Raw genomic sequence first — 11,256 nt, forward strand, 5'->3', positions numbered from 1 at the left:
GTCACCCTCTTTTGTCAAGTTTTACAATTCTATCTACAACCCCAATTCCAAATAAGTTAGTATGCTGTGTAAAATTAAATTTTTCTGAAATTGTTCTACAATTTTTAGACACTTCACAGATTGGTGAACCTTTAACTATCTTTGCTTCTGAGAGACTCTGCCTCTCTAAGATGCTCTTTTTATATGTGATTTAGTTGAAAATTCACCCTCCAATGTTTTTCATTAGTTCCACTTACTTTTCCAGCCTATTTGTATACCGTGTCCCAACTTTTTTGAGGCGTGTTGCTGCCATCAATTTCTAAATTAGTTCATTTTTTGAATGAAGTTGAAAAATGTCTATCGTTCAACTTCTGACTTGTGATCAATGTTCTGTTGTGAATAAAGTCTGGTTATAAAAGATTTCAAGTAATTGCATTCTTGTTTTCTTTGCATTTTACTCAGCGTCCCAACTTTTTTAGAATTGGGGATGTATATTGTTGATTCTTTGTGCTTTGAGGTATTCTGACTAGGGATTAGCGGACTTGAACTTTTGAGTTGGAAAATTCTCTCTCTCTGTCTCTTTCTCTCTCTCTCTTTTTCTCTTTCTTTCTCTCTTTTTCTATTTCTTTCTCTCTCTACCTCTCTCTTCCCCTCTCTTTCTTTTCCCCTGGAAATCCGAACATTGCCACGGACTTCCCCCGGAACCTCAAACATTGCAACGGACTTTCGCTGGAACACCGAACATTGCAACGGACTTCCCCCAGAACTCTGAACATTGCAACGGACTTCCGTCAGAACTCTGAACATTGCAACGGACTTCCCCCAGAACTCTGAACATTGCAACGGACTTCCCCCAGAACTCTGAACATTGCAACGGACTTCCGTCAGAACTCTGAACATTGCAACGGACTTCCCCCAGAACTCTGAACATTGCAATGGACTTCCGGGAGAAGTCCATGATAGACCCCAGACACTATCTGTATAGAAGTGTATGTTAGCCCCCAGACACTAACTGTCCGGTACGAACCCCAAACTTTTAAGTTCGGGTTTGCTCATCTCTAATCCTGACACTTCGGACATATATAAATATATTGGCATATTTTACAATTTGCATCCTACTTCTACATGGAAGGACACTCGAAATAACAATAAGTTTTCTTATTTTATGAATCTAATACCTCAATAGAAGTTCTTGCAGAACAAGGTTCTTCAATCTTTGACCCAGCAATCACATGTGGTTTCCTAAATGTTCAGGTGGCTCCAATATAGTCAAACCTTTCATATAATTTCTCTATTTATTCCAAGTTCTAGATTTGACAGGTAATGGGGTTATCTCATGAATGATAGCTATCACCTATTTACGGGATACATGAGGAATGTGTGATCACTAGGGTCTCATTGCTCGGACCCCATCCCAAAGTTAGAACTGAGATCCCGAACTTCCATTTTCTCAACTTGAGGTTGGGATTGAATGGATTATTGGTGATGGACACCCTTCTATGAGAAAGTTATAAGGTATGCTTTAAGGTTTGCTGCATCACGGTAGGTAACTTGTTCAGTGTCAAGTCAAAGATTGCTACTTCTGTAGGAGTAAGTGCTACCTCTGTCCCCCTTGTAGGTTTGCATCCAAGTTTACCTAAATATCCTGGACATGACAAAGTAAAAGACAGAATCTTTACTTCGAAGACACTTTCATCATTATCAATAAAAGAAAAGGGTTCTTTACTGTCATGCATAGTCATATTCAAGAACTGAAAAAAAATAAGAAACAGATGTTCTCTAATATTTCTTAGTGAAGTGGGTACCAATTCATTTAATCCAGGGAATTTTTCCAACTACCTTGATTTCCAGTGAGTTGTTGCCTTTCCCTTTCCTTAGATTTTAATACTCGGGGCAGAAGCTTTTTCAGGCACCGCTGTCTGCATGTACATATAAAAATTCAATATTCCCTCTATAGCAGGCGCAGAGCCCAGTGAGGGTGACATTGGGGATAACCGTGATCACATCTGATTTTTCTCATTTTTAGAAATCTATAGTAGGAGGAAGTCTCCAATCCAGACTGAAATTTGCAAAAAGAACTCATACAGTAGCATTTAAACAGAATCTGTCACCAGGTTTTGCTGTCCCATCTAAGAGCAGTGTGGCGCCCCTGAGGGTTCAGTCGCCACAGGGGTACTGCACCTCAGATAGAGGTGTGGTATCTCCTCTTCCAGGTAAGGATGGAGCATCACACAGGACCCCACTTCACACTCAACACTACACCACTCCTGTCCTGTAGGGGGTCTAAATGCACCAGGGTGCTGCCCCGGTCCGGGATAGAGGAGATGGGGGGAACCAAGTAGTGAGTGAGGGTGGAGGAAACACTTGCAGGAAGCACCTATAGAATCATATATAATATTTGGCCATCTTTAGTTCAAGGTCTTTGATTGTGGGTCTTCTGTCAAGGTCCAGCAAGAGGCTGTAGCTGGCTGAAGATTTGCGGTCCTCGCTCTCTGGCTGTCACGCTGTCTCGGCATTCAGGAGGTCAGGGGCCTATGCTGACCCTACACTGAGGCCCTGCCTAATCCCTCTACCTGGAGGTACTGTTGATGGTACAGAGGTCCAGGCCGCCAGCGTAAACCTACCTCCTGAGAATCCCTGAACCTCAGTAATCTAGTCCTGAGAAGGACCCCGATCACAACAATTGGGGACAGGACCGTATATGCCAAATACAGTACAAGACGAATGAGACAGTACAAGGGGCAAACCCAAAACCACCTTGCATACAAAAACTTACACCACTACAACGGAGGGAACACCAACGGGTAAGGGGATAAAGAATAAAGCGAGGAAGGGAAAAAACCACACCGAGTACACTTCGCTCCTAACTCCACAATACCACGTATCACTCTGATAGTCTGCATGAAAAGCTTTCACCGACAACTACCCTATCAGAACGACAGGTATTTGAAGGAGTCCCAATACTGCAGAATTAACTGCAGCTGGGCGAGGCTGGGCCTCGTCTAGCACAGAGAGAGAGAATTAACTCCCTCCCTGCCGAAAAACACCAAGCACCAAAAACTCAGCTGCGAGAAGTCAGGCTGTGTAATCGCGACGATCTTCGTGGCGACACACCCGTGACAGTACCTCCCCTTCTACGAGGGGCCTCCGGACCCTCAGGGCCAGGTTTATCTGGGTGAGTTGTGTGGAAGGCCCGAATTAATCGGTCTGCGTTAATATCCGACGCAGGAACCCACATCCTCTCCTCAGGACCATACCCCTTCCAATGAACCAGGTACTGAAGGGACCGGCGATTAAAATGTGAATCGATGACCTTCGATACCTGAAACTCCAAGTTACCATTGACCACCACAGGAGGAGGAGGTAAAGGTGACGGTATCACCGGCGCCACATACCTTTTAAGCAAAGATCTGTGGAACACGTTGTGAATTTTAAAGTAGAGGGGAGGTCAAGACGAAATGCCACCAGATTAATTATAGAGCAGATCCTCTACGGCCCGATGAACCTGGGACCCAGTTTCCAGGAGGGAACCTTAAGTTTTATATTCTTGGTAGACAACCATACCCGATCGTTCACACTTAGGTCCGGACCAGACACCCTCTTCCTATCAGCCATACGTTTGTATCGGTTCCCCATAGAACTTAGATTATACAGCAACCCTTTCCATATCGAAGCGAGTGATGACGAAAATTGTTCCTCCTCAGGAACCCCCGAAGAGCCCCCCCTACTGAAAGTACAAAACTGGGGGTGAAAACCATATGCCCCAAAAAATGGGGACTTACCAGTGGACTCACTCCGCCTATTATTAAGAGCAAACTCCGCCAGAGGTAAGAAAGAAGCCCAGTCCTCCTGGTTCTCGGACACAAAACACCGGAGATATGTCTCCAAACTCTGGTTCAGACGTTCCGTCTGACCATTGGTCTGAGGATGAAAAGCCGAAGAAAACGATAAATGCATCCCCTGCCGTGTACAAAATGCCCTCCAGAATTTAGACACAAACTGAGACCCCCGATCAGACACCACATCAGAGGGTACACCGTGAAGCCTTACAATCTCCCCAATGAACACCTGCGCAAGAGTTTTAGCATTAGGAAGAGCAGGAAGAGCGATAAAATGTGCCATCTTGCTGAACCTGTCCACTACAACGAGTATGACCGTTTTACCCGAAGATGGCGGGAGATCCATAATAAAGTCCATAGACAGATGAGTCCAAGGACGCTCCGGGATCTTCAAAGGTAAGAGAGCCCCAGACGGACGGGTACGTGGGGTCTTAGAGCGCGCACAAACCCCACAGGACGCAACAAAAGTTCCCACCTCCCTATGTAAATTAGGCCACCAAAACCGACGCGAAAGGAGATCCACAGTTGCTTTACTCCCTGGGTGTCCTGCCAAAGCTGAGTTATGGTGTGCCTCGATCATCTTTTGTCGCAACTGATCTGGAACAAACAGTCTCCCAGGAGGTCCAACAGGGGCGTCCCCCTGAGCCTCCAATACTTCCTCCTCAAGCTCAGAGAATACTGCCGACACCACCACCCCCTCCTGAAGGATAGGAACTGGGTCATCCGTATTCCCAGCCCCAGGGAAACTACGAGATAAGGCATCCGCCTTTACATTTTTTGATCCAGGACGATATGTGACGACAAAATTAAACCTGGTAAAAAACAATGACCACCTAGCTTGTCTGGGATTCAGACGTTTTGCGGACTCCAGATATAGCAGGTTCTTGTGATCGGTGATGACGGTGACCGGATGGATAGCCCCCTCCAAAAAATGGCGCCACTCCTCAAAAGCTAACTTAATGGCCAAGAGTTCCCTATTGCCGACATCGTAATTCCTCTCAGCGGACGACAATTTTTTAGAGAAAAAAGCGCACGGACGCCATTTACCAGGAGACGAACCTTGTGATAATACTGCCCCTACCCCTACCTCAGAAGCGTCTACCTCTACAATGAATGGCTGTGACGCATCAGGTTGAATGAGTATGGGTGCCGAGGTAAAACATTTTTTCAAGGAGGAGAAAGCTTGACAAGCCTTGTCAGACCACCTAGAAAAATCCGTCCCTTTTTTTGTCATGTCTGTGAGAGGTTTAACCACCGACGAGAAATTACGAATGAATTTCCGGTAATAATTAGCAAACCCCAGAAAACGTTGTAGTGCCTTAAGATTCTCTGGCAGATCCCACTCAAGAACTGCCCGCACTTTCCCAGGGTCCATACGAAAACCAGACGCTGACACCAGGAAGCCTAGAAACTGGAGTTCCTGAACGGCGAACACACACTTTTCCCACTTGGCGTACAGTTTATTATCCCGCAAGATCTGTAACACCTGCCTAACATGCTCCTGATGAGACACAAGATCAGGCGAGTAAATTAAGATGTCATCCAGATAAATAACAACAAACTGACCTACCAGGCAGCGAAAAATGTCATTAACAAAGTGCTGGAACACCGCCGGGGCATTAGTCACACCAAATGGCATGACAAGGTTCTCATAATGTCCCTCCGGAGTGTTAAAAGCCGTCTTCCACTCATCCCCCTCCTTCATCCTAATCAGATTGTACGCCCCCCTGAGATCCAATTTAGAGAACCATTTGGCGCCCACGATCTGATTGAAGAGATCGGGGATAAGTGGGAGCGGATACGGATCTCGGACCGTAATCCGATTAAGTTCACGGAAATCCAGGCAAGGGCGTAGGCCACCATCTTTCTTCTTCACAAAGAAGAACCCCGCGGCCACCGGGGAAGATGAAGATCTAATATGCCCCTTAGCCTGACTCTCTGAAATATAATCCTTCATGGCCTGCCTCTCCGGACCAGACAAATTATACAACCTAGATTTAGGTAACTTGACCCCAGGAAGCAGTTTTACCAAACAGTTATACATGCGATGAGGAGGTAGTTCCTGACACCCTCTTTCCGAGAACACATCCTCAAAGTCAGTCAGAAATGGGGGTAAGACCCCAGGAGCGACTGTACCGATGACCGTATTCATGCAGTTTTTTTTACAGAATTCACTCCATTGGCTTATCTCTCTAGATTGCCAATTAATAACCAGGTTATGCTTAGTTAACAAAGGAAGGCCCAACACAATAGGAGTGGGAAGACCCTCCAACACGTAACAAGACAACAGTTCTTTATGTATCGCCCCCACCTGAAGATTTATGTTATGCACCGCTTGCGAAAAACTTCCCTGACCGAGAGGCCTGGCGTCGATCGAGAATATGGGGATGGGTATAGCCAACACACTCAATCGCATACCTTGAACCCGAGCAAACTGAGCGTCCACCAGATTAGCCCCGGCCCCACTATCCAAAAGAACAGATAACCTCTCAGTTCTCGTACCCACCACCACCTACGCCGGTACAAGAAACTGAGACGAACTTAGGGACGAAATACCTACTCCCAGATTGCCGTCCACCACACAACCTGGGATCAATAGTTTTCCGATGACTCTTTGCTCTGCGAAGGACGGGAAGGACACCCCCCAATAAAATGTCCCTTTCTCCCGCAGAAGAAACACCTTCCTGTCTTGTGGCGCACCGCCGGTCCCCTCCCCCGAAAGGATGTCCCTCCTAACTGCATAGGCTCCTCTGGACTGACCAGGGGAACCTCCATATAAGGGACCCTTGTAGAAGGTGGAGTCATCACAGGGGGTGGAGTTATCCCGCACCTCTCCCGAAGCCGTCTGTCAATGCGAATAGCAAGGGCCATAGCGGCTTCCAGCGACGCGGGAGAGTCATACTGTGCCAACATATCCTTTAATTTGTCAGATAAACCTTGACAAAACTGGCTCCGAAGAGCCGGGTCATTCCACTGGGTGTCCGTGGCCCACCTACGGAACTCTGAACAGAATTCCTCCGCTGGACGATCTCCCTGCTGGATCCTACGTAACTTAGATTCAGCAAGGGAGATCCGATCCGGGTCATCATATACAAGACCCAGAGCAGAGAAAAACCCATCCACTGTCCGGAGAGCCGGAGAGCCCGGGGGAAGAGAGAACGCCCAAGATTGGGGGTCCCCTTGAAGGAGCGAGATGACTATTCCCACCCTTTGTTCTTCACTCCCCGATGACCGAGGCCGCAGCCGAAAGTACAACTTACATGCCTCCCGGAAAACAAAAAACTTGTCCCGCCCCCCCGTGAACCTGTCAGGGAGAGCTACTTTGGGTTCTGATCCGGCTTGCTCCAGGGGATACAAAACCTTGGACTTAACGTCCGCCAGCTCCAAGGACAAACTCTGCAACTGCCGAGCTATATTGGCTACTGGATCCATGGTGGCTGGAGAGAATCTTTTAGTGGGCCGGTGAAAATGTCACGCTGTCTCGGCGTTCAGGAGGTCAGGGGCCTATGCTGACCCTACACTGAGGCCCTGCCTAATCCCTCTACCTGGAGGTACTGTTGATGGTACAGAGGTCCAGGCCACCAGCGTAAAACTACCTCCTGAGAATCCCTGAACCTCAATAATCTAGTCCTGAGAAGGACCCCGATCACAACAATTGGGGACAGGACCGTATATGCCAAATACAGTACAAGACAAACGAGACAGTACAAGGGGCAAACCCAAAACCACCTTGCATACAAAAACTTACACCACTACAACGGAGGGAACACCAACGGGTAAGGGGATAAAGAATAAAGCGAGGAAGGGAAAAAACCACACCGAGTACACTTCGCTCCTAACTCCACAATACCACATATCACTCTGATAGTCTGCATGAAAAGCTTTCACCGACAACTACCCTATCAGAACGGCAGGTATTTGAAGGAGTCCCAATACTGCAGAATTAACTGCAGCTGGGCAAGGCTGGGCCTCGTCTAGCACAGAGAGAGAGAATTAACTCCCTCCCTGCCGAAAAACACCAAGCACCAAAAACTCAGCTGCGAGAAGTCAGGCTGTGTAATCGCGACGATCTTCGTGGCGACACACCCGTGACACTGGCCTTGAGAAGAGGAGCGGGTCAGAGTTAACAAGTGTCTCTGCCCGGTCAGGGTCCCGTTCTAAGAAGGCCTTGGAGGGGAGCAGAGGAGATAGGCAACACAGGCAAAAGGATCCCAGGAGGGTACGGACGGAGCGGAGTCGCCACCTGTATTCTTCACTCTGGCCTAGCCAGAGGGACTCCTGCTGCAAAAGGGGTAACCGGCCCCCGATATCTGACTTTGTCACTTCACGTCTCTGTCAGAAAAGCCCGGAGGCTTAGTGGATCCCAGGGGGATACGGAAGGAGCGGAGACGCCACCTGTATCTCTCAACCTGCGTTTACCCAGTGGGACCCGGCCTTACACCACGTTCATATCACACAGTCAGGAGAAGACTCAGTGGGAGAACTTACTAAGTAGAGGAACACACCAGCGGGGTCTTGACAGGTGCTCCTGGTCTACCTGGGGAGCGCTGAATCCCTTCCTGGTGGCCGCAGCGCGCCACGAGAAGCAGAGAGAAGCTTTGCAGCTGCTACTTCACCAAAGTGAGTAAAGCTTGGATGACTTCACCTACTGCCTCCGTTTGTTCATTCCTGCGCGGCACTGCACCCACCACAACTCTCCAGATCTTACTCACTGCCCTGAGGCCTACTCCGCCTGTGGGGAGTAGTACCAACCGAGCTGCCAGAACATCAGCCTCAGAGGACTGTTGCTGCGCTGGTGGCCTTCACCAGAAACCACAGGTGGCGTAGTCGAACAACCACTCATCCAAAAGCCCATTTTTCATTGGACAGCCCTGGGCACGGACAGGGTCACGGCCACGACGACATCCCACACCACCACCATAGATTGATCCGACACCGAGTAACCCCACCGCTCAGGGAGGGCGAGTCAGCAGCATAATGTATGGGCAGGGACCCTGATTCTAGCGATGTATCACTTACTTGGTTGCTTACTGTAGTTTTGATTAAAAACTTTTTCTCTGCTGCAGATCTACCAGTTTTCTGACTGCTGAGCTCTGTATAACCCCGCCCACACCACTGATTGGCAGCTTTCTATGTAAACTGTGCATAGGCAGAAAGCTATGGATCCGTGGTGGGGGAGGGGTTATACAGAGCTCATGAATATAAAGCATTACCTGGTGACAGATTCCCTTTAAGGATAAATGCCTCATTATTGGCACATCTTACATATGTAATGTCCAACTACCCCCTTTCTAGCATTTAAAGAACCTCCGAGGACAGAAGACGAGAATGAGCACATACAGTGGCTTGTGAAAGTATTCACACCCCTTGGCATTTTTCATGTTTTGCCACCTCACTACCTGAAATTTCACTGGTTTTTTTTGAGGGTTTGCATCAGTTCATGTGAAGAACATGCATACAACTGTGAACATTTGGTTTTCCTTTTATTGTGAAGCAAACAACAAATATGACAAAATAACTGAAAGCTTCAGTGTGCATAACTCTTCACCCCCCTAAAGTCAGTACTTTGTAGAGTTTCTTTTTGTGGAAATTACAGCTGCAAATCACTTTGGATAAATGTCTATGATCGTTCCACATCTTGCCACTGTAATTTTTGCCCATTTCTCAATGCAAAACTGCTTCAGTTTAGATGGTTTCCACTGGTGAACAGCAATCTTCAAGTCTAAATGCAGATTCTCAATGGAATTAAGGTCTTAACTTTGACTAGGCCATTCCAAAATATTTACGTGTTTCCCCTTAAACAACTCGAGCATTCCTTTAGCAGTATGCTTTGGGTCACTGTCTTGTTGGAAGGTGAAACACTGTCCCAGTCAAAAATCACTGACAGACTGAAACAGCTTTTGCTCAAGAAATCCCTGTTTTTCGCATCATCCATCTTCCCCTCAACTCTGACCATTTTCCCTTTCCCTGCTGCCTAAAAACATACCCACACAATGATGCTGCCACCACCATGTTTCATTGTGAGGATGGTGTTCTTGAGGTGATGAGCTGTGTTGGTTTGGTGCCAGACATACCGTTTACCTTGGTGACCAAAAAGTTAAATTTTGGTCTCATCTGACTGTATTGCAGGTGCCGGAATGCAACACACAGAGACACAAGGTGAGGACAGTCAGAGATGAATATAAACAGTTTATATATAGATATAACAGGTATTCTAAACAAGGAAATGGCAACAAGGGTATTGAACGGTAATTTGAAATATTAACAAAATGCAAAGTCTCCCAAGGTACCCAATCATGGGAGTCACCACATCAATTATTTAACTGTATATATGGCCCTAGCGGGGGTCACCGGTTATTCCCGTTGGGCCGAAAGTCTTTTACGGACAAAGTTAATTAAATCACGTTTAGCTTCTTCTGCCCCAACCGTTCCCCTCCCAACCTGAGTACCCACACCCAACTGGCCCCGGTACTGTGAGTGAACAGTAGAAGTGATGGCCCTGTTCATGTATGCAGCTCCTCTGCTTTCACTGGCGTGACTTTCCTGGTGCAGCCGTCTCCCAACTCCTCTATTCCTGGCCATTGGAAGCAGTCTCTCAAGCCGTGGATAGCTTGGACCCCCCGTCCAGACCTCGTCTATCGGCGGGCGACGTCTGGTTCCGCGAACTCACTCAGCACTGCAAGCAGGTTCCGACTCTCCTCAGTAGGCACAGCACTCGGGGGACATCTGCAAGGGATCCGGAGCTCATTCACCGGTGTCAGGCTGTGGCACCTCGAAGGCCTCTGGCTTAGGCCTGCCACGTGGGGCTTCTCAGCACGTAGAGAGCACGTCTGCTCCTCTCTGCTGCTTGGCGCCAAAACCACCACAGGTTTGGCGCGCTGGCCTCTTATACCCAGGAACTCCTTCCTGGAAGTCACCTGACTGGTTCCAGCGTCCTAATCTGCTCCCCCTTCAACTTCCCTTGCACATCTTGGTTCCAATGGACTGTGCCTGACCAGCAGATGGCAATCTCTCTCTATCTTTGAAGCATCCTATAAGAATTCTCTTAAAGGCTCTCTTGCCTCTACTACATGACCACAGCACCTTCCTCCATACATTTCCACATACATGTCTATTGGCAAGCTCAAAATGAGCCTTACAATTCCTGTGTGTAAGTAAAGGCTTTTTTCTGCCCACTCTTCCATAAAGGCCACCTCTATGGAGTGTACAACTTATTGTGGTCATATCGACATATACTCCAGTCTCTGCTTGGGAACTCTGCAGCTCCTTCAGGGTTACCTTTTGGTCTCTGTGCTGCCTCTCTTATTAATGCTCTCCTTACCTGGGCTGAGAGTTTTGGTGGACGGCCCTTTTTTGGCAGGTTTGTTGTGGTACCATATTCTTTCCATTTAATGATAATGGATTTGATGGTGCTCAGGGGGATCATCAGAGATTTGGA

The sequence above is a fragment of the Phyllobates terribilis genome, unplaced genomic scaffold, assembly GCF_046119375.1.
Source record: "Phyllobates terribilis strain yellow unplaced genomic scaffold, ASM4611937v1 Scaffold_4__5_contigs__length_816908805, whole genome shotgun sequence".
Taxonomy (NCBI): Eukaryota; Metazoa; Chordata; class Amphibia; order Anura; family Dendrobatidae; genus Phyllobates; species Phyllobates terribilis.